This window comes from Hyperolius riggenbachi, chromosome 3, assembly GCF_040937935.1.
Source record: "Hyperolius riggenbachi isolate aHypRig1 chromosome 3, aHypRig1.pri, whole genome shotgun sequence".
Lineage (NCBI taxonomy): Eukaryota > Metazoa > Chordata > Amphibia > Anura > Hyperoliidae > Hyperolius > Hyperolius riggenbachi.
In genome coordinates, this window is record NC_090648.1 from 60,217,784 (window position 1) to 60,243,214 (window position 25,431).

The following is a 25,431-nucleotide window of genomic DNA, read 5'->3' on the forward strand; positions in this document are numbered from 1 at the left end:
TTGTGTAAAAGTCATTTATTTGTATGTGAAAAATGTGTAGGGTGTAGTTTACTATTTGGCCACAAGATGGCCACAGTAACTTTTTGCTTTATTGCGACCTCCAAGCCTCCTTCCGGAAGCTTGGAGGAAGAATAAGGAGGCTGGACACGTGAGTTTCTTCTCACAATGATCGCGCTGCCCATAGGAGAGCAGCGGGTCATTGTGGGGCTTAGATCAACGAACGGGAATGGATTTTCCCGTTCATTGATCTCCGGGCGAGCGGGCGGCGGCGGTTTTACTAGCGGCGGGCGGCGTGTTTACGAGCGGGAGCGCGGACAGCGTCGGGAACGCGGAAAGTACGTGTTTCTCCGTCCCTGGTTTTTAAAGGATGGAAAAAGGGGCGGAGAAATACGTACGCGCGGGGGTAAAGTGGTTAAACATTCCCCTTGAAAATCAACAAATGAATTTTGATTGGCTATTATAGGCTCCACCCACTTCCCTGAATTTTAATCAGTCACCCAGTGATCATCTGGGCAAAGTTTGAGAACCCTGCCATTAACAGTGTAAGAATGGCTGCAGTTTATATTTTTTGTTTTTGGCTCTGCCCACTTTTTGTAACCTGGACACACAGTCACTCAATGACCAATTTTGTGAGCTTTGGGGTCCTTGACATCAATAATTTGTATTTTCCCAGTGAAATGAAAAAATCTGGTTGTGGCTCCGCCCCCTTTTCTGATTTGAACCCCAGTGACCCAATGACCAACTGTACCAGGTTTGAGGCTTATGACATTAACAGGGCAAGCACGGCAGCAATTTCAATATTCCCCTTGAAAAACAACAGGTGAATTTTGATTAGCTTTTTTAGGCTCAACCCACTTTTCTGAATATTAATCCCAGTCACCCAGTAACCAATTGTGCAAAGTTTGAGAATCCTGCCATTAAAAGTGAAGAAGGGCTGCAGTTTACATTTTCCCAGGATAATCTGTTTTTGACTCCACCCACTTTTTGTAATCTTGGCACACAATGACCAAGTTTTGAGCTTTCGTGTTCCTGGCATCAAAATGGTGTGAATGGAAGCATTTTATCCAGAAAAGAAATCTGATTGGCTGTTTGTGGCACCGCCCCTTTAGTGATTTTGAACCGCAGTCACTTAATGACTGACTGTAGCAGGTTTGAGGCCTCTGCCATTAACAGTGTAAGAATTTTAAAATCATAACATTGGTCCGCACGACAGCTGGGGGCCCCAGGTCTCTTACTAGCTGGGGCCCCCAAACCACCATGCGATACTTAGAGGGAAGTGTGGGCAAGCCCTGGACCTCTCCCCTCCAGGGAACTCACCCCCACCACCTCTAAACTGAATGCTAACTGCAACAAACACAATTGATAACTTCCAGCTAGAGCAATCTTCTGCCCCCATCTGGTCAGCAGACGCCAGTCAGCCAATCAGGTGTACTGTTATACACCCTTTGCCTGTTGTACCAAATCTAGCAGGAATTGCATAAATTAGAATTCAGGTGGGAGGCTTCAGTTGGATGCAATCGTAGATTGCATCGTTTAACAGGGACGCCCCGTGTAGGCACATCTCTCACACAGTCCCCTCCCTAACCACTCACCTGTCAACCGCATCCTGGAAGCTGCAAAAAATAAATTTAAAATCACAAACACTGGTCCGCACGACAGCTGGGGGCCCCAGGTCTCTCTCACTAGCTGGGGCCCCCAAACCACCATGCGATACCTAGAGGGAAGTGTGGGCAAGCCCTGGACCTCTCCCCTCCTGGGAACTCACCCCCACCACCTCTAAACTGAATGCCAACTGCAACAAACACAATTGCTTACTTCCAGCTAGAGCAATCTCCTGCCCCATCTGGTCAGCAGATGCCAGTCAGCCAATCAGATGTACTGTTATACACCCTTTGCCTGCTGTACCATATCTAGAAGGAATTGCATAAATTAGCATTCAGGTGGGAGGCTTCGGTAGAAGTATACACATGCAAGATGTTGTAAAGCAGTTTAGGCCTGCAATTTAACATTCCATGGGCTTGATTTACTAAGCGGTGCTAACCTACTTAGCAGGTCTAAAGTCTTAAGGCATGCTAATCAGGGTGCTAAGTAGGTTAGCACCAGTTTTCTCAATCAGATCGCGCGCTAAGTACCGCGCGCAAAGTTTTGCGTGCGCAAAGTCCTATGCGCACGCTAAGTCCCATAGGCTTTAGTGGGCACTTCGCGCGGAGCGCCCTGCGCTCTGTGCAGTGCGCGCGCAAAACTTTGCGCGCGGTACTTTGCGCACGATCACTACTTCTCACATTTCAACTGAGTTTAGACGTGCTAAGGGCCAGTGCTAAAGTTAGCACCATTTTGTAAATCAAGCCCCGTGTGATTTCTGACCTTAAAAAACTGTTTTGCGTCAAATCCAGGTTTTTTTTGAGACTGTTGATGTCTATCCGACTCAACCATTTCTCCGTCCAGGTATTAGACCACATGAAACATCTTTTCCATCATTTTTCTGGCCAGCGTAATTTTTTCTAAATTTCCAAGTTTGCCTCCCCATTGAAGTCAATTGCGGTTCGCGCAAACCGAACTTTTGCGGAGGTTCGGCCCATCTCTACAGCTCACTACAGTAGCAGATGACTGAGCTGTCAGAGCAACAGGAGACCACATTGCTAGCTGGCATCATAACCTGCATGACGTTATGAATATATGACACCAATAAAGGTGTCTTGAAGATGCAGAAATATCAGGCTAAGGGATGGAGGACCTGAGATGCAGCATTAGTTAGTAGAGATGGCCTGAACAGTTCACAGGTGGGCAGTGTTCTGCAAATGTTGAACGCAATTTAAAAAAAAAAAACTTAAAGGGGCACTATGGCGAAAAATTGTAAAATGTAAAATATGTGCAAACACATACAAATAAGAAGTACATTTTTTTCCAGAGAAAAGAGAGCCATAAATTACTTTTCTCCTATGTCGCTGTCACTTACAGTAGGTAGTAGAAATCTGACAGAAGCGACAGGTTTTGGACTAGTCCATCTCTTCATGGGGGATTCTCAGGGATTTATTTATTTTCAAAAGCACTTAGTAATTGGCAGTTGCTCTGTCCAACTGCCAAAAAACTGTGTAGCGAGCAGGGAAGCTGGCCAGCATCATTGTTTAAATCGTTTTTAGGAAATATATTTTTAAAGAATAAAAGCCTAGCTGAGAATCCCCTATGAAGAGATGGACTAGTCCAAAACCTATCACTTCTGACAGATTTCTACTGCCTACTGTAAGTGACAGCAACATAGGAGAAAAGTAATTTATGGCTCATTTTATTCTGGAAAAAATGTACTTCTTATTTGTCTATGTTTGCATATATTTTACATTTTACAATTTTTCACCCTAGTGCCCCTTTAATGTTCACATCTTTCCCATAGACTTTAATGGCAGGCAAGCGGCCGACAGCAAAGCCCCCCTACATGCTAGAAAAAACAAATTTTTAGGGTATGTGAAGAACTTATAGTTCTTCAAATCGATTTGAAAGTTTCATAGGAAAAAAGTAGACATTTAAATGTGGTAAATGACAGATAATGTAGAAAACGTAACGGCAGTGTAAATTTACATATATCAGAAGAAAGAGCAATGAATTTCATGACGGGGTTTCTAGGGGGACCCTCTGGAAACCCCATCAGAGTCGCAACGCTTTGGCCAGGGGTCACTATACAGCCACAATATGGCGGAATAAAGATCCCTGGCAACTTTACCTATTTATGGAAACTTTAAAAAAAATGTTCAGAGTGTGGGAAATTTAAAAAAAAGGACATTGGGTTCCCTCTCTCGAGCCTCTTTAACCCCTTGTCCCCCATACAGGTTAGGAAAGCCAGAATGCCAAACCCCAGCCGAGTGGGGCTTCAAACCCTGAACTATACCAGCCTGCATGGTCCATGGATAGGGGGGCATGGTCCAATCCATGCACAAGGGGCTTTTCCCCACCTCCGGTGCCCCAGATGCCCGCCCCCCTCCCCTTTAAGAAGGGGACCACTAGATGCCCACCCCTTCCCCCCCCCCCCCCCAAATTTAAAGTTTTTGAGAAAAACTATTTTAAAGTTAGGAAAAAAGTATAAAAGTATACATTTAAATGCAGTGAATGACAGATAATGTAGCAAACCTAACGGTAGTGTAAATTTACATATATCAAAAGAAAGAGCAATGAATTTCATGACTGGGTTTCCTGAGTTGCAACACTTTGGCCAGAGATCTTTATACAGCTGCAGTATAGCTGAGAGCTGTGGCCGGGACGGCGTGTTTGGCTGCAGCCGGCTGAGATCTTCAATCAACTTGTAATATTGGCGTAGGACTTTTCTGAGGATATTGGCGTAGGAACATTTTTATACAAAGTACCCCTTACCCATTTCCACAAAGGGTTAAATGAAATAAATACAACAAAGAAAAAAGTCCTTTATTAATCTTAATTAACCAGAAATACTTACCTGTACCTTTAAAAAAAATTTCCCACGTCAATATCCTCAGAAAAGTCCCACGCCAATATTACAAGTTGATTGAAGATCTCAGCCGGCCGCAGCCACACACGCCGCCCCGGCCACAGCTCTCATCTATACTGCAGCTGTATAGAGATCCCTGGCCAAAGTGTTGCAACTCAGGAAACCCCGTCATGAAATTCATTGCTCTTTCTTTTGACATATGTAAACTTACACTACCGTTAGGTTTGCTACATTATCTGTCATTCACTGCATTTAAATGTATACTTTTTTCCTAAGTTTAAAATAGTTTTTCTCAAAAACTTTAAATTTGGTGTTTCTAGGGGCTTTGCAATTAACTGTTAAAGTCGGCCATATAAGTCTATGGAGCTCGCCAGTTCGGGAACTTTTGAGGAAATTTGCGTATGCAATTCATATACCCAAAATCTGATGTTTGCGACATCTCTATTAGTCAGTGAGAAGAGTAGCAGTGTGACATTAGGCCAGCTATGGCCATGGAGACTGCATTATAAGAGTTCTAGCATATGCACATAACACATCAGCATCCTGGTCGATACTTTTGTCTGAGTTATTATGGCTCATATGCTGGAACTTTATATAATACAGATTAAGCCAATGGAGCAGGTAGTTGGAATTGCGTGTGACTCTTGCCAGTGAAACTGATACACACAGGGAAAAACTATTTTCCACTTTTGACACAGGTAGAAATAAAATGCCCAGGAGGTTAAATAAATGCAGAGTGTTCTTTTCTCATTGCTGGCATTACACACAGCTCCCCAGTGGGAAAAGGAGGAGGAATTTGTAGTGCTGGGAAGATTCTTAATTTGGTTTTATAGAAAGGTGTTGTTTCTCCAAACAAGCTCAAGTGAAGAATATATGCAAAATAAATAGACACTACAAGCTGGAGAGAAACATTAGTGTTTGAATAGATCCTTAGTGATTCCTTAGGGAATGTAAATAAACAAGCATTTTGTGTGTGATGCTGTAAAGCTCTCTCTCAATTGTTGTCAACTGCCCCTCACTCCTACACATGATCAGGAAATGTATTTGTGTACTCTTTAGAAATATTCATTTTCCAATAATTAGAATCAATTCTCAATGTCAAATTGGCTTCTGTATCATTTTATAATATTATAATGTTTACATTTGAAGAATTTAAATAGTGCTTCCATATTTATCAGTACCTGATTAGCATTTGGTATTTGGTGAAACACTGTGTTTCTCTCTAGTGTGACCCCTGTCGCTCTTGTTGCGGATCATGTTGGCTCTAATAGTCTGTTGCTCTTAAACATTATCAGTAAATTCTACTAGTGTAATCTGCACAGATATTCATTTTACTTTAATTACATAATGTTCTCAATGTTGGTTCTGTATTATTTTATAATGTTAATGTTTACATTTTGAGTATTTATATTGTGCTGACATAGTTATCAGTTTTTTGACAGTATATAGTCTGGTCCCTAACTGCCTCTGCTGCAGACATTTTGGTGTCAGACATCACAAGATACTTTTAACTACTAGCCGACGGGTGTGATCGCGGCGGCAGCCCCAGGACCACCTAATGCCAATCGGCGTAAAGTCCTGAGGCGCGGATTTGCAGGAGATCACGCACGCTGATATCCGCTTGGATGACAGAGCTCCGCTCCTCCATCAGTCTCCTAGCGGTGATCGCCCCTAGGAGACTGTTAGGGCCTGTTTCCACTGCATGCAGATTGGATGCAAAATGGATGCAGAAAAACTAGCTCCAATGAAAGCCTATGGGCCTGTTTCCACTAAACGCAGTTTTTCTGCTGCAGATTTTCCCATAGGCATTCACTGGAGTCAGTTTTTCTGCATCCATTCTGCATCCAATCTGCGTGCAGTGGAAACAGGCCCTTAGATGGCAAAACAGCTGTCTATTTAGTCTATACAGCACTGCGATCTATGGCAGCACTGTACTGTTACACGGCTGTCCCCCTGGGATGCAGGAGAACAATCAGCTCTCATTGGCTGAAGCCTATGACAGCCGATCGCTGTTATAGGCTTCTGGCAGGAGGGAGGGAGAGTTATTAAAATAATAAAAAATGTCATTATTTATTGAAAAAAATATGTATATAAAAAAATAAGCATCCTTGGAGCAATCATAGCCCACCAACACAAAGCTCTGTTGGTGGGCAGAAAAGGGGGGGGGGGGATCAGTTGTGTGCTGAGTGGTACGTCCCTGCAGCGAGGCCTTATAGCTGCAGTGGCCTATTTTGTAAAAAATGGCCTGGTCACTAGGGTGGTTTAAGCCCCTGGTCCTTAAGTGGTTACAGGTGTTTAGTGCTCACGCCTGCATAGATGTGAGGTGTTTTGGATGCAGAAGGTTTTTTTGATAAAATATTAGAAAGGTTGCAATGTTTTGGTTTCTTTTTTAATTTAGATAATAACCTCAGTAAGGGGAAGCCTCTCTGGATGATCCAAAGTCTTTCTCAATTCTCCGCAATCTCTCTGCTGCTGCATTTCCCTGAATGTATAAGTGCAGCCGCACTATGCAGGTGCCAGTGGTTTTGCTCCTGTGCAGCAGCATGCAGACACTCGTGCATGGAGATAAAAGCTGTGCATGTGTGCATGAGCATCCTTGTGCTATTGCGCAGGAGCAGGATGTACTTTGTGCCTGCGCAGTGCGGCCACTTTGCAACTGCATAGCGCGAACACACTTTTTAACTTTTACTTGAAAAAGAAAGAATATTGTACTAAATAGCGTGAACAAGGCTTTAACTAAACATACTGAAAAATTTACATTAAATGAAATGTATTGATTTAATTTAAAGAAAACTGATCAGTTGTCTGCATCTTAATGTTATTTTGCAAAGTTGTATAATATAAAAACTGACTCAAACAGAATAATAACATTAGCCTAGAGCACAACCCGCATGGATTACCCAGGCAATACAAACAGCATTTTATTATTAGCAGCAATGTAGCTGTACTTAAGTCACTCCGGTACTAATGATCCATTGTGCCATCAGCAGGAATGCTCTTTTAAAAGTAAATTTAATTAAAAAAAAAGTTTAGTTATGCCTAGTACACACCATACAATTTTCTGTAAGATTTACCTGTCAGATAGATAATTTCCAACATGTTGGAAATTATCTATCTAACCATCTATCTGTCTAGCAATTAAGCATTGTTCTACTCAGCAGGAGATAGCCAGAAGACAATGCACCAGAGATAATGACCAGTCTCTACCATTAAGGCCCATACACACGTCGGATTATTTTGACCAACTGTCGTTCAGACTGGACGTTCAAACGACTAGTCGGGCGTGTGGACGACAGGTTGAGCGAGAGATAAAGTCGTCCCTGAACGATCCAACTGGCGGATCCAAAGGACCGACAGTCGTTTGGATAAGTACGCAGTCAATGCATGTGTATAAACGACGGACGATTGAAGGAATCTGTGACGGATTGTTAAAAGTTGGCGCCTGCGCAAAACTACATCAGGACGTCCGGAAGTCATACTTGGACGTCTTTTATTTAAACGCGTGACCGAACGTGTGAACGAGTTTTATTTTTGAACGTCTTCAGTTTATCTTCAGTTTATTAATAAACCTTTCAGTACAATAGTCATGTGTAGTGTAATGTAACACAGAGTAATGTTTAATTTTACATTTTTTTTTTTTTTTTTTTTGGACACAATGATTCTGCAGTCAGAGCAAACAGACATGAGTCCAAAGCAACATAATTCAAGACAATAGTTCAAAGCAAAATGAAATGTTTCACGTGTGTGTCATTGTTGTCACTGTGTAAAAAATCCGGATAGCTATCTGCGGGTTATTTTACAGCCAACCCGGATATCCGCGGATATTTGACTAAGAAATACGGAGAAGTCTATTTTAATGAAGTGCATGTGAGACAGGTTAAAGACTGCCTTTAATGTGTCAAATAGCATTAAGGATATCTGACCCCGATCTGGATACCTGGGTACCCAGAACCGTTACTATTTAAATAGTAAATAGTAACTGTAATAATAGTAAGGTAGTGGGCTAATATAGGTAGCCAGAATAGTTGCCCTCAGCATACTTTAGATAGGTCGGTGCCCCCAGTATAGGTTAGTAGGCTAGGTGCCTCCAATATAGGTAGCCAGTATAGTTGCCACCAGTATAGGCTAGCTAGGTTGGTAGGTACCCCCAATACAGGTAAGATAGGTAGGTGCCACCCTAATGGAGGGGAGAGCCAGCCGTGGGGAGGGCAACCCCGACCTCTCCCTCCCTTCCTCTCCCAGGGCTGTCCTCCGTGCTCCCCCTGTGTGATTCTGGTAATGTCATGACTTTCGAATATACTGCATCACTGCTATTACCAGTGTGTGCTAGTAGCAGCATCATCTGTTGTTATGCTGTTTGACTGAATGGTTATCATGTGTATTTATGATATTTGACTGTATCCGGAGTATTCGAAGAGGCTTATGAAGAATAGGGCATATGAAGAGCTAGCAGAATAGGGCATATGAAGAGCTAGCAGAGTTTTACCACACTGAGGATCCTGCTGCCAGCCCGCCACAGTGGAAATGGTGAAGAAGACAATTGAATGAAGTCAGGGCTTCCAAAAGGTTGGGTGCTGGGGCTAAGGAGGTGTTCACAAAACTGGTGGGGTATTTCCCATTACTGGAGTTCGGGAGGACCAGAAGGACGGTGTCTAATGTAGACGATGACAATGGACTGGACGCAGAAGACACTGAAGATGGACTACAGATGCTGCAGCAAGACGAGCATGTTCAAGTTGCGGTGCAGGTAATGTCCTTTTGTGTTTACAGATCAAAGTTGTGTTCCGTTTTCATGGGGTTTCATCTTCATGGGGCCTGCTGTGCTTAAATCCTGCACCGCACAGGTGGCTTGGGCCTTGTTTCCACTTAGTGCGCTTCTATCCACTACTGTCCGCTTTTTATCAGCATGTCAATGTTACAGATTGATATAAGTTGCTGAAAAGTGGACAGAAACGCACTGATGTCAACAAGGCCTACAGCCTGATGGTGCGTTGCATTGCCCACTTTTTGCACTCCCCATGCACCCCGTGATAGCGTGCAACCGGGACTTGGGAATGCAGCTGTCATATGTCTTGACCCCTCACTGATCAGGCAGTATGATCATGGAGCAGGGGAGGTGAGTACTATGGTGGAGGTGAGTATATGGTGGACACCTGTGCCTATCTATGTATTGTGGGGATACCTCAGCCTGGCTATGTTATTGGCAAGAAAACTACCTTGAGGGGGTACCTGACCAGGCCCCCAGCACCCCTACTGCCAGAAGACCAAGCACTTCCACACCTGTGGGGCCAGTCTACAGAGTTTCTTCTACAAAACTTAAACGTACAGATTATGTATCACCGGAGAAGGAGCAGGCTATGGCACGAGGTACGAGGACTGGACCCGGAACAGGCTATAATAGCCCAGCTGAAATGGCAAGAAACTATTGCTCGGACACCGGAAAATGCTTAACCACAATTTCACCCCTTCTCCCTCCCTCCTTCAGCCTTCAGCCTCGTTCTTCCAAGCTATACCATAACCATGTGTGTTCACAACGGAGGATAAACTTACATCTCCATGCGAAAACCCTGGGAGAATATTGCAGGGTAAGGAGAATACCACGAGCTATGAGATCGCAGATAGCCCCTCTAATGTTTCCTCATGATGTGACCTTTACTAAAACATGGGAGTGTATCTGGAATAAAGCCTCATTTGATGGGATGTTATTGACTATTGCTCGTATACATAAGGAGCTTCCGGTCTTGGACACTAAAATCGATTTCCTATCTTCTCAAATTAAAATCAATTTGAACCCAAGTGAATTCATACAATATACTGAGATGCTTGCTAAGAAAATGGAAGAATTCACTAAAGCTGTTCAAAGTGAGAAAAGAGGGAAATTTGTACGTGATTCGACTGATTACAATTCTGGCTATGTCTACTCCTGGCAGAAACAATCGGTCACGAGACGCCCGGGACCCAGAGGTGGCAGGCCTCCACGGGGACGCATACCCAGAGTGCCTGGCGCAGGTTCCGGGGCGGACCCCGCGTCTGATACATCTGGTGCTGACTCCAGGGATCCGTCCCCAAACGTGGGAGTAGGAGGAGGACCAGGAGGGGCGGACGGAGACGTAGGAAGTGTCGGGAGAGGCAGGCAGCCTTCGAGTCCCAGGGTGCTGAGACCCCGGAAGTGAAGAAATCTCTGGTTGTGAATATCTCCACATATCCCCTTACTGCAGAAGAAATTGAGGTCTTGGAATTGGGTTTATCCTATTGTCCTACAAATTTTCCTAATTTCTTTAATTTAGATCAGGAACTTTATCGTTTTTTCAGGTCACTCAAACTTAAACAATTTTTCTCCACAATACCCTCATTTGTCAGTAGATCAGTACCAGTGCCTGGATGTTTCGAATTGAAAACCTTGGGACTTAGAAATCGGAGTGATTTTGTTCCCCCCAGTCACCCTATCATTGAGTCTTATATCACCAGGGTACAGGAGGATCTTAGCCGACTAGAAGTGGATTTCAATCGTGGTGTGTACAAGGTACAATGTAATCTTACCCCAGGTCAACGTAAGGCATTGGGAACATTGCAAAACAATACGGCCATCACGGTCCGCCCAGCTGATAAAGGCGGAGCCGTGGTTGTAATGGACACCACGATGTATGAGACCGAGGTGTTACGCCAATTGGCTGACACTGATGTGTATGAATTGATCGGTTATGATCCTGTACTCCTGATAAGATCTAAAATTGATGATATATTAAATTCTGCATTGCATTCTGGTGTGATAGATGAGGGCTTATTTAAGTATCTCAGGGTTGACTTTCCAAGCACACCACACTTGTACATACTGCCGAAGATCCACAAGCGGTTGGAGAGGCCGCCGGGGAGGCCGATTGTGGCAGGGATTGGTTCAATTTTTGTCCCTGTGGCCAAATTCCTCGATGGCCTTCTCCAGCCGTTGGTGCGGAATCTTCCCTCATATCTACGGGATACGTCCATGTTCCTGGATAAATTGAGGGGTCTTGTCTTTGATGGGGATGTGTACCTGGTTACTATGGACGTGGAGAGCCTCTACACCTCCATCCCTCATGATGGAGGTGTGGAGGCAGTTGATTGGTATCTCATGGTGGAGGCTGACCTTACATTTGAACAGCGGAAGTTCGCTATTAAGTTGTTGGAAATTGTGCTGAAGTATAACTACTTTTCTTTTGCAGGTGCCTTTTATATACAAAGGCGTGGTACCGCTATGGGTTCGAATGTGGCCCCCTCCTACGCAAATTTATATATGGGACTCTATGAAGAGGCCTTCGTGTATACTAATTCACTTTTCCACCAGCATGCTTTATGCTGGTTTCGTTTTATTGATGATATATTTTGCGTATGGAGGGGGCCACTAAGTAGCCTCCATGACTTTGTGGTCCAACTACATGACTCTTGTCCATTTGTGCGCCTCACCATCCACGCTGACAAGACGAGTGTTTCTTTTTTGGATGTTTTGGTTTCTCTTGGTGACTCTGGGGTGACTACCGATCTTTATGTGAAAAGCACGGATCGAAATTCGGTGCTCCATTATGGTAGCTTTCACCCCATGGGCACCAAGGAAAGTATACCACACAGCCAACTCTCTCGTGTTTCTAAAATTGTCAGCGATGGATCTACTCGGGAGGCACGTGGACAGGAGATGGTTAAGAGGTTTAAGGCCCGGGGTTACCCTGATCGATGCTTCAGACCCAAGACAAAACGAGGTACTGGGGGTATGTGTGGTAGATTGCCTTTTGTCTCCACCTTTAATGTATGTAGCGATGCTATTTCACACAGCATCCGTAAGCATTGGCACATTTTGAGGGATGGGTTGCCTGCCATACCTGAGTTCAGGTACCCACCCCTCATGTCCTTTAAACGTGCTCCAACCGTCCGTGATAAAATCACGGCGGGTGCCCCAGTGAGGACCAATGATGGTCGACGAGGAATGTACCCATGCCTATGTTGCCACATGTGCAACAATGTCATCAGAGGTAAGACGTTTTCACACCCCTCTCTTTGTGCTCCTATGCAGATTAATGGGCTCTATAATTGTGACTCAACATATGTGGTATATATGCTTAAGTGTCCATGCGGCCTTTCTTATGTTGGTAAAACCACACAGCGCCTCAAGGACCGCATATCATCCCATAAGTCCAACATACGGAATCCACAGTGTAATTTAACTGTGGCTGAACATTTTCATATGTCCCGTCACTCAGTATCTCAGCTTAGAGTCACTGTAATTGATGGGGTGCCAACCAACTTTAGAGGTGGGAGCCGTGATAAGGAATTATTGCGTAAGGAGGCATATTGGATAAGGAGATTAGGTACAATGGGTCAAGGTGGCCTCAATAAAGAATACGATCTCAGGTTTTGCTTACGATAGAGGGGGATATACTCTAGTTGTGGTCTCTCATCATGTTTATTTGTTCTCTATATCTTTATAGGTGCTCTTTAATTGTTTTTATTTTGACATGGAGGACGTGCTGGGGAGCTGTAAGTTTTACTTTTATATATTTAAACTATGTATCTTATATTTTCTATTGCAGCATACACTACTATGCGCGCTCCCTATTTGTTTATAGGGGTGGTGTGGTGTTGTTATGACACTACACGCCTCCCCTTACTTTCAGTGGTTATCCGTGATCAGGCTCAATGGTGACGCACGGTGTTCGTGACGTCACACTGGGCGGCGCAGGTACTCTTTCGTTATTGGCCGGCGGCTATCAGCCGCTCTGATTGGCCCACGACTGTGAGATTGCGCGCAGTGAGGTGTCCACTGTTTACCATTGTAGCGTACTATGCACGCTCCCTGTTTGTTGTTATAGGGGCGGTGCGACGTTGTCATGACGTCGCACGCCTCCTCCTACACCTAGTGGCTACCCGTGATCAGGCTCAGTGTGGACGCACGCTGATCGTGACGTCACACTGGGCAGCGCCGATGTTCTTTTGCCATTGGTTGGCGGCTATTGGCCGCTCTGATTGGCCTATGACTGTAGGACGGTGCGCGGTGAGGTTTCCACTTGGCGTGTTAGAAATACAACATGCGGTGAGTGTGCTTTTACTGTGATTTTTACATATAGATGCGTCTCAAGTTCCCCATCAGGTCCTCCAATGTCACCACCCACTAGGTGGGTGTGTATTTAAGGTGATGGTGTGTGTTACACATTTGAGCAGTTTGATAAAGGGCTCTTTAGCCCGAAACAGCGTCTGTTACTGCTGTATCAATAAAAGAGCTTTATTTACTTTCAGTGGTGCCGACCCATCTGTATTGTTGGACATTGTGATCCCAAGAGGCACTGGGACGGGGTCGTGGCACACCCACCTATGCTAAGGTGCTCCTCACTTCACCTTGTTTATGACTTTCGAATATACTGCATCACTGCTATTACCAGTGTGTGCTAGTAGCAGCATCATCTGTTGTTATGCTGTTTGACGGAATGGTTATCATGTGTATTTATGATATTTGACTGTATCCGGAGTATTCGAAGAGGCTTATGAAGAATAGGGCATATGAAGAGCTAGCAGAATAGGGCATATGAAGAGCTAGCAGAGTTTTACCACACTGAGGATCCTGCTGCCAGCCCGCCACAGTGGAAATGGTGAAGAAGACAATTGAATGAAGTCAGGGCTTCCAAAAGGTTGGGTGCTGGGGCTAAGGAGGTGTTCACAAAACTGGTGGGGTATTTCCCATTACTGGAGTTCGGGAGGACCAGAAGGACGGTGTCTAATGTAGACGATGACAATGGACTGGACGCAGAAGACACTGAAGATGGACTACAGATGCTGCAGCAAGACGAGCATGTTCAAGTTGCGGTGCAGGTAATGTCCTTTTGTGTTTACAGATCAAAGTTGTGTTAAAACGAGGTACGAGGACTGGACCCGGAACAGGCTATAATAGCCCAGCTGAAATGGCAAGAAACTATTGCTCGGACACCGGAAAATGCTTAACCACAATTTCACCCTTTCTCCCTCCCTCCTTCAGCCTTCAGCCTCGTTCTTCCAAGCTATACCATAACCATGTGTGTTCACAACTGTGAGTGTTCATACTTTTACTAATAAAGAAACCCCAACTGCAGTGCTGGCTTTGCCCTCTCTCTCCATGCTTATACCATAACCATGTTCCTCCTCCGGCTGTACATCCAGCGTTGCAGCAACCTCTTCATCAGCCCAGCACCTCATATGAACCAGCTACACCACTGCCGTTGGTCAGGGGTGTGCCTCCTCAGACTGCCTACCCACATCAGTCTCAAGACTGGCATGGTCAGGGATCAACAAGGACTGCTTCGCCACTACAAGCTGATGGCACTTATAAGAAAAGCCAAGAAAAACACCTGGGGCCATAAGGTGCACATATGTGAGGATAGAAGTGGAGAACCTTGGGACGAAATTGAGGGACACCTGGGAGGACATGGACACACCACTTGTAAAACTGTAAACCTAGGTGCGTCTTATGTGGGTAAAATGTTTTTGTAGACATTGTCCACATGGATTACACATGACATGGATAGAGGTATACCACAGAGCCGGATTAAGGCTAAATGGGGCCCTAAGCAAAGTAACTGATTTGGGCCCCCCATCATGTCATAATAGAATCAGAAGATGCAGCTGCACAGCAACATGCCGCACACACCGGGGCAGCCGAGGTACTGGTTGCTATGGGCAACAGCCCGCTTTCCTCTGTGGGTGCACAATGCAGGGAATAGCAGCGGCAAAATGCAGAGTGAGAGATGAATAGCTGGGACATTTGCACTCAGGGCCTGGGGCACCCCTGTGAAGAGGGCGCCAGATATCACAGCAGCAGCACTTTCCCCCTGCATCTCCAGCCTGGCAATAGCAGAAAGCTCTGGACACGCCAAACCGGAAGCCGTTCCCCAGACAGAATTACATAACCACCCCCACCACCGAACAACCGCTTTCCTCCCAAACTAGACAGCCACCATGCAGCCTCCATCCCAGTGAATATGATAGTCCAGCAGAGAAGGCAGCCGCAGCGGGGGAGAATGACAACACCAGATGACTCACATTCACCTATTGCGATCCAAGCAATAGAGGTCCCGTCATCCGGAGCCCATCTGTCTCCTCTATCCCCCTTCGTTCCTTATATTTCATTGCATTGTGCTGAATCGAGCTGCCGACTTTGGAGAAAAGTCGTCCTCTGTAATACAATGTCACTATGGAAAGATGCATATCATTTGAAGCTCTCTTTCTCCTCTTTCCAATGATAGATAAACTACCACCCTACGCCTTTTAGTTTTCGCTATTTTCGTGATCGAAATTGCCATGGCCGCGATTTCGATCGCGAAAATAGCAAAAACTAAAAGGCATGGGGCAGCAGTTTGTATATCATTGGAAAGAGGAGAAAGAGAGCTTTAAAATGATATGCATCTTTCCATAGTTACTGCACTGCTCAGAGTCCCTTTCAAGGAGAACTGTAGAGAGAGGTGGATGGAGGCTGCCATATTTATTTCTATTTAAGCAATACCAGTTGCCTGGCAGCCTTGCTGATCCTCTGCCTCTAATACTTTTAGCCGTAGACCCTGAACAAGCATGCAGCAGATCAGGTGTTTCTGACAATTTTGAAAGATATGACAAGATTAGCTGCATGCTTGTTTCTGGCGTGATTCAGGCACTTGTTCAGCCAAATAGATCAGCAGAGCTGCCAGTCAACTGGTATTGCTTAAAAGCAAATAAATATGGCAGCCTCCATATACCTCTCACTACAGTTCTCCTTTAACCATTATACCATCCAGCCACCGCTGACCGGATGGCGAGGGCTGGTTTATGTGCTGATGGGGCCCCTTTGACTCTGAAAGGGGCCCCAAGCAACTGCTTTTGTTGCCTGGTTAGTAATCCGGCCCTGGTATACCATCATCTATATCTATTTCTGAGCGGGGTATGTACAAGTACGCATACAGTCAATAACAAGGGACACAGGAGGTCAGTCCTGTACGCCTTTTAAAGATGGGCGGACACAAAGGTACAGTTTAAAACACTGTATTTTTTTTTTCTGGGAGGGAAACAATACAAACAAAAAACACCAACTTTAACAATAAAAAAAAAAAGGTTTGGCACTGGTCATGAACTATTTACAAATTGCTGTGCCTCGTCAAGGATGGACTGCAAATTCTCCTCCGCTCCATCCAGCACAACATTGACGGTGACGCGGAGCTCCCGGACGAAACGCTGGAGCCCCACCACGTGCTGGATAAGGCCCTGCGCCCTCGTCAATAATGCTGTGGGAAAAAAACAAGACATTAATGAGATTTCCGTTTTGCGTACAGCTGCACTACAAGTGTCGTATCATACAAGTGCAAATGACTTACCTTGAAAACCGGCCTCCATGGACACAGCTCTCTCCACGGGGACTTGGTGCCCTGTGGCTCCCGCAGCCCTTCCCTGCTGCAAGACCTCCTCTGCAGTCCTTCTCAGCCCTGTAAACATAGAACAGTGTACTGTTCACAGTGTACTGTTGCAAAGTTCCCCTACATGGCCGGTGCTACATGGCGTCCAAAAACAGCTAAGTACACTGAGACCACTTCACCAGACATGATGACTAATCACCTAGCGGAGGGTGGGACTTACCAGATACTATGGGTGTCTCTAGGGGTGTTATGGGGCGTGTCAGGGATGTGACAGGGACATGGCTTCATTTCTTGATTTCCTTACAAAGTTGGGAGGTATGGGTAAAGGGCCTTCTGTTCATGCCCTGCTGGCAAGTACCTTTAGAACCATTGTAGGGTACTGACCTGCCACTCTCCTCATGATGGGGCCACCATCCTCCTCCATCCGCCTCGCTGCTGTCTGTTAGTTCTATGAGAAGCAAACATAAGAAAAAAATCTCAAAAGACGCTAGAGGTGGACAGAAAACACGAGTTCTGGACACAGAGGGGACGATGCACAAAGGTGCACAAACACACATGAGGAGGCACATACAACACACAGGACTAGTTCACAGACCAGCTGGGCTATAGCACAGAAACAGTAGTGGCATACACACCTTTAACTACAATCACCAGCTTTTTGACCTCCTCCTCCTCCTCCTCCTCTGCTGCATGAGGGGGGGCACTGCTGGGGCCTGCCACAGGGACATCCCCCGCCCCCGGCTGTAACAGGCGCTGTATACGCCTCTCCTGCTGATCTATGACAAATAGTTGAGAAGGAGACATAAATAATGCAGACATTGGTATGCTAGCTACCTATAATGGGGGCAACTTTACTACATAGTAATACAGACATTGGTGTGCTAGCTACCTATACTGGGGGCAACTTTACTACATAGTAATACGGACATTGATGTGCTAGCTACCTATACTGGGGGCAACTTTACTACATATACTGGGGCAACTACATTACCTATATAGGGGGCACCTTTATAGGGGGCACCTATAATTGCATTTTGTGGTAAAATCTGCCGACAATCTGGTTGCATTTTGTGGGGGAACTGCTGTAAACATAGGAGAATACCTTATATACCCTGCTACCTATACTGAAGGCCCAGATACCCTGCTACCTATACTGAAGGTCCATATACCCTGCTACCTATACTGAAGGCCCATATACCCTGCTACCTACACTGAAGGCCCATATACCCTGCTACCTACACTGAAGGCCCTTATACCCTGCTACCTATACTGAAGGCCCATATACCCTGCTACCTATACTGAAGGCCCATATACCCTGCTACCTATACTGAAGGCCCAGATACCCTGCTACCTATACTGAAGGCCCATATACCCTGTTACCTATACTGAAGGCTCATATACCTTGCTACCTATACTGAAGGCTCATATACCTTCAGTATAGGTAGCAGGATATATGGGCATTCACTATAGGTAGCAGGGTATATACCCTGCTACGTATACTGAAGGCTCAGATATGGAACGCACTACGGAAGCCAACGCCGGGTCCGTCAGACCCTTGTGCTGGGCGGACTTTCAGCTGACAGTAGTCCGTCAGCGCAAGGGTCTGACGGACCCGTCGTTGCCTTCCGTACTGCGTGTGTATGCACAGATAGATACATGCATAGCCAGATAGATAGATAGATGGATGGATAGATAGAAAGAGAGAGTATGACGATGACAAATTACTTACAACTGGGCCCTGCCTGCTGCTCTTGCGCCTCCCCTGCCGCCTGTGGTGGGTGGTCTGCCTCACTAGTGCCTGTACAAGAAGAAGAAGCAAACATAAGGTGAAAATGTCAAGAGAGAGAGCGAGAGAGAGAGAGAGAGAGAGAGAGAGAGAGAGAGAAAAATTACTTACGTGTACGGCTGGGCCCTGCCTGCCGCTCCTCCTCTGCCATGTGCTTCTGCACAACCTCCTCCTCCTCGCTGGTGTATGTCAGCTCTGCAAGAAGGAAACATAAGAAGAACATCTGAAAAGGCGGTAGAGGTGGCTGTACAGCATGCGTAATGGACAGTGGACACAGAGGGGAGGATGCACAAAGAGAGAGAGAGAGAGAGAGGAGGGAGAAAGAGAGAGGGGGAAGAGGGATGTAGAGAGAGAGGGAGAGGGGAGAGAGAACACACAGGGGTGGGCGAATGGTTGCTTGTGGTATTTGGAGTGTGATAGGTAGTACGGTTATAGCAAAAAATGTTGCAGAGAATACTTGCCTGGGTCTTCAGGCTCCTCATCCTCCTGGCTCTCCATGGGCAGGGCTGCCTCTTGTGGGGGAGCACTGTTGGGGCCTGCAGTGGACTCTTCAGCATCCTCTTCTTCCTCGGCCTCCTCCTCCTCGGCCTCCTCCTCCTCCACCTCAGCTGAGCGGGCACTGCTGGGGCCTACCACAGAGTAGAGTTGGGCCGAACCTCTGATTTTCAGTTCGCGAACTTTCGCGGAACGTTCGGTTCGCGTTAAAGTTCGCGAACCGCAATAGACTTCAATGGGGATGCGAACTTTGAAAAAAAAAAAATTATGCTGGCCACAAAAGTGATGGAAAAGATGTTTCAAGGGGTCTAACACCTGGAGGGGGGCATGGCGGAGTGGGATACACGCCAAAAGTCCCCGGGAAAAATCTGGATTTGACGCAAAGCAGCGTTTTAAGGGCAGAAATCAGATTGAATGCTAAATGACAGGCCTAAAGTGCTTTAAAACATCTTGCATGTGTATACATCAATCAGGTAGTGTAATTAAGGTACTGCTTCACACTGACACACCAAACTCACCGTGTAACGCACCGCAAACAGCTGTTTGTGTAGTGACGGCCGTGCTGGACTGGTGCGCACCATGGCGAGAGTGCAGGTTTTGGTGGCTTTACAGCCCATATGGTCGCCTGGCTGATGTAGCTGAATGACAGAACAGTGACTGTCCAGCTGATCAAATTTGGTCTGACCACAATAAAGCAACGACCTTATTATATTTTGTGTGCCCAAGGAGACACTCATCTAGGCGCCGGTCATTGCTTCATTGTGATACGCAAGCCCCTTCACCACGGCAAGGTAATGATCACGAAGGGGAATGGGCGCATGTACATGCCTTTTCTTTTGTTGTTGCAGCTGCCCGCAGTGCAGCCAGAAAAATTAGGCAGTCATGTACACGCACCAGAAAAATTATTACAGCGGCCGCTGCTAGCAGCGGCCTAAAAAATTCAGCAATCCGCCTGGAGTCTCGGACCCTGTTGGTGGTGGCGGAGAAGGTAGTCAAGCGGCCTGCAGGCAGACATGCTGTGTGGAGGGACTGGGGGCGACTTAGTCTTCTTGGGGCAGGCCAGGCAGCCAGTCACACGGCGTGCAGGCAGAGATGCTGTGTGTGTGGGGACTGACTTAGTCTTGGGGCGGGCAGCAGCCCTCCGGGATCCATGCCTCATTCATTTTGATAAAGGTGAGGTACTTAACACTTTTGTGACTTAGGCGACTTCTCTTCTTAGTGACAATGCCTCCAGCTGCGCTGAAGGTCCTTTCTGACAGGACGCTTGCGGCAGGGCAGGAGAGAAGTTGGATAGCAAATTGGGACAGCTCTGGCCACAGGTCAAGCCTGCGCACCCAGTAGTTCAAGGGTTCCTCATCGCTGTTCACAGCAGTGTCTACATCCACACTTAAGGCCAGGTAGTCGGCTACCTGCCGTTCCAGGCGTTGGTGGAGGGTGGATCCGGAAGGGCTACGGCGAGGCGTTGGACTAAAGAACGTCCGCATGTCCGATATCACCATGAGATCGCTGGAGCGTCCTGTCTTTGACTGCGTGGACACGGGAGGAGGATTAGTGGCAGTGGTACCTTGCTGGCGTTGTGCTGTCACATCACCCTTAAAGGCATTGTAAAGCATAGTTGACAGCTGGTTCTGCATGTGCTGCATCCTTTCCACCTTCAGGTGAGTTGGTAACAGGTCCACCACTTTGTGCCTGTACCGAGGGTCTAGTAGTGTGGCCACCCAGTACAGCTCATTCCCCTTGAGGTTTTTTATACGGGGGTCCCTCAACAGGCAGGACAAGCATAAAAGACGACATCTGCACAAAGTCGGATCCAGTACCCTCCATCTCCTCTTGCTCTTCCTCAGTGACGTCACGTAAGTCAACCTCCTCCCCCCAGCCGCGAACAATACCACGGGAAGGTTGAGCAGCACAAGCCCCCTGCGACGCCTGCTGCGGGTGTTCTCCTGCCGCCGTCCCCTCCTCCTCCTCCTCCTCCCCCAAAGAAACACCTTGCTCATCATCCTCTGAGTCTGACTCGTCTTCTGCACACGACTTCTCTTCTTCCTCCTCCTCCCCCCTCTGTGCTGCGGCAGGTGTTGAGGAAACAGCTGGGTCTGATGAAAATTGGTCCCATGCCTGTTCCTGCCGTAACGGTTCCTGGTCACGCTCATTCGCAGCTTCATCCGCCACTCTACGCACAGCACGCTCCAAGAAGTAAGCGTAGGGAATTAAGTCGCTGATGGTGCCCTCACTGCGGCTCACCAGGTTGGTCACCTCCTCAAACAGCCGCATGAGCCTGCATGCATTTTTCATCAGTGTCCAGTTGTTGGGCCAGAACATCCCCATCTTCCCAGACTGTTTCATTCTACTGTAGTTGTAGAGGTACTGGGTGACGGCTTTCTTCTGTTCTAGCAGGCGGGAGAACATGAGCAGGGTCGAATTCCAGCGAGTCGGGCTATCGCAAATGAGGCGTCTCACCGGCATGTTGTTTTTCCGCTGAATTTCCGCAAAGCGTGCCATGGCTGTGTACGACCACCTCAAATGCCCACAGAACTTCCTGGCCTGCTTCAGGACATCCGCTAAGCCAGGGTACTTTGCCACAAATCTTTGAACAACTAGATTCATGACATGTGCCATGCAGGGTATGTGTGTCAGCTTCCCCATATGCAAAGCGGCAAGCAGATTGCTGCCGTTGTCGCACACCACGTTGCCTATCTCCAGGTGGTGCGGGGTCAGCCACTCATCCACCTGTTTCTTAAGAGCAGCCAGGAGAGCTGCTCCAGTGTGACTCTCCGCTTTGAGACAAGACATGTCTAAGATGGCGTGACACCGTCGTACCTGGCATGCAGCATAGGCTGCTGGGGCTGTGTAGCTGGAGAGGAGAACTGCCACTCAGCCAAGGAGGAGGAGGACAGCGAAGAGCATGTAGCAGGAGGAGAGGAGGTGGCAGGAGGCCTGCCTGCAAGCCGTGGAGGTGTCACAATTTGGTCCGCTGCGCCCTGCTTGCCATCGTTCACCACCAGGTTGACCCAATGGGCTGTGTACGTAATGTAGCGGCCCTGCCCGTGCTTGGCAGACCAGGCATCCGTGGTCAGGTGTACCCTTGACCCAACGCTCTTCGCAAGAGATGACACCACTTGCCTCTCAACTTCACGGTGCAGTTGGGGTATGGCCTTTCTCGAAAAATAAGTGCGGCCTGGCATCTTCCACTGCGGTGTTCCGATGGCCACAAATTTACGGAAGGCCTCAGAGTCCACCAGTCGGTATGGTAACAGCTGGCGAGCTAACAGTTCAGCCACGCCAGCTGTCAGACGCCGGGCAAGGGGGTGACTGGCCGAAATTGGCTTCTTCCGCTCAAACATTTCCTTCACGGACACCTGACTGCTGCTGTGGGCAGAGGAGCAGGAAGCGCTCAAGGGCAGAGGCGGAGTGGAGGAGGGTGCCTGTGAAGGTGGAAGGGAGAAAGCTGCAGAAGCAGATGATGCACCTGAAGGAGGAAGAGGAGAAGGAGGGTGACTTTTCTTTTGTGTGCTGCTGCTGCTTTTGCTCAGGTGGCCATCCCATTGCTGTTTGTGCCTTTTCTCCAGGTGCCTTCGTAAGACACTTGTCCCTACGTGAGTGTTGGCCTTTCCACGGCTCAATTTTTGTTGGCAGAGCGAACAGATGGCTTTGGTCCGATCTGAGGCACACACATTAAAAAATTTCCACACCGCTGAGCCACCCTGGGATGTGGGCACTATGGGGACCTCAGCAGCTGATGCTGAAGGGAAAGTTGGCTGGCTGTACATAGGTGGCGATACATGGTGCCGGACACTGCCACCAGCTGTTTCTGACGAAGAGCTGCCCCAGCTTCTTTCAGCAACTTCTCTCCTCCTACTACTCTCTGATTTCCCCTCTGAACTGTCCCCCTCTTCATCTCCTCTATTGGGAACATACAGAGGATCCCTATTATCGTCATCATCGTAATCATCCTGCCCAGCTTCGCTTGCCTCAGACAAATCCAAACATGCACCATCAGTAGGTCCTTCATCCTCCTTACACATTACATCCATAGTGTTGCCGCGTAACTCAGACATATGAGCTGGTGAAAATTCATCTGGCTGTAACAACAATGGCTGTGCATCAGTGATTTCAACACTAAATAATTCTTGCGAAGTGTCAAATGCAGCGGAAGTGGTGCTAGTAGTAGCGCTGGTGGCTGAGCAAGATGAGGTGTTCTGTGTCGCTAAATACTCAACCACGTCCTGACAATCTTGGGAGGTGATGGGACGTGCCTTCTTCCGAGCACTGTACTGTGGGCCAGGTCCACGCGAAATTACATTTACACGACCTCGCGCAGACCTGCCGGGTGGCCTTCCTCTGGCTCTGGCACTACCTCTTCCTTTACCTGTTTTGTCCATATCGGGTATGCACGGAGTGGTATATCACACTGCGTGCACTCACGTAGGTAGGTGGGTTCACTTAACTGCACAGGTATGCGCACTGATGCGGTGGGTTCACTGAACAGTACAGGTATACAGTGGCGGGTTCACTGAACACAACAGGTATGCAGTGGCAGGTTTACTGAACAGTACAGGTATACAGTGGCGGGTTCACTGAACACAACAGGTATGCAGTGGCGGGTTCACTGAACAGGTATACAGTGGCGGGTTCACTGAACAGAACAGGTATACAGTGGCGGGTTCACTGAACAGAACAGGTATGCAGTGGCGGGTTCACTGAACAGGTATACAGTGGTGGGTTCACTGAACAGAACAGGTATACAGTGGCGGGTTCACTGAACACAACAGGTATGCAGTGGTGGGTTCACTGAACAGGTATACAGTGGCGGGTTCACTGAACAGAACAGGTATACAGTGGCGGGTTCACTGAACACAACAGGTATGCAGTGGCAGGTTCACTGAACAGGTATACAGTGGCGGGTTCACTGAACAGAACAGGTATACAGTGGCAGGTTCACTGAACAGAACAGGTATGCAGTGGCGGGTTCACTGAACAGAACAGGTATACAGTGGCAGGTTCACTGAACAGAACAGGTATGCAGTGGCGGGTTCACTGAACAGTACAGGTATACAGTGGCGGGTTCACTGAACACAACAGGTATGCAGTGGCGGGTTCACTGAACAGGTATACAGTGGCGGGTTCACTGAACAGAACAGGTATACAGTGGCAGGTTCACTGAACAGAACAGGTATGCAGTGGCGGGTTCACTGAACAGGTATACAGTGGCGGGTTCACTGAACAGAACAGGTATACAGTGGCGGGTTCACTGAACAGAACAGGTATACAGTGGCGGGTTCACAGAACAGGTATGCAGTGGCAGGTTCACTGAACAGAACAGGTATGCAGTGGCGGGTTCACTGAACAGTACAGGTATACAGTGGCGGGTTCACTGAACACAACAGGTATGCAGTGGTGGGTTCACTGAACAGAACAGGTATACAGTGGCGGGTTCACTGAACACAACAGGTATGCAGTGGCGGGTTCACTGAACAGGTATACAGTGGCGGGTTCACTGAACAGAACAGGTATTCAGTGGCGGGTTCACTGAACACAACAGGTATGCAGTGGGGGGTTCACTGAACAGGTATACAGTGGCGGGTTCACTGAACAGAACAGGTATACAGTGGTGGGTCCACTGAACAGAACAGGTATGCAGTGGCGGGTTCACAGAACAGGTATGCAGTGGCAGGTTCACTGAACACAACAGGTATGCAGTGGTGGGTTCACTGAACAGGTATACAGTGGCGGGTCCACTGAACAGAACAGGTATGCAGTGGCGGGTTCACCGAACACAACAGGTATGCAGTGGCGGGTTCACTGAACAGAACAGGTATACAGTGGCGGGTTCACAGAACAGGTATGCAGTGGCAGGTTCACTGAACAGAACAGGTATGCAGTGGCGGGTTCACTGAACAGTACAGGTATACAGTGGCGGGTTCACTGAACACAACAGGTATGCAGTGGCGCGTTCACTGAACAGAACAGGTATACAGTGGCGGGTCCACTGAACAGAACAGGTATGCAGTGGCGGGTTCACAGAACAGGTATGCAGTGGCAGGTTCACTGAACACAACAGGTATGCAGTGGCGGGTTCACTGAACAGGTATACAGTGGCGGGTCCACTGAACAGAACAGGTATGCAGTGGCGGGTTCACTGAACACAACAGGTATGCAGTGGTGGGTTCACAGAACAGGTATGCAATGGCAGGTTCACTGAACAGGTATGCAGTGGTGGGTTCACTGAACAGGTATGCAGTGGTGGGTTCACTGAACAGGTATGCAGTGGTGGGTTCACAGTACAGGTATGCAGTGGTGGGTTCACAGAACAGGTATGCAGTGGT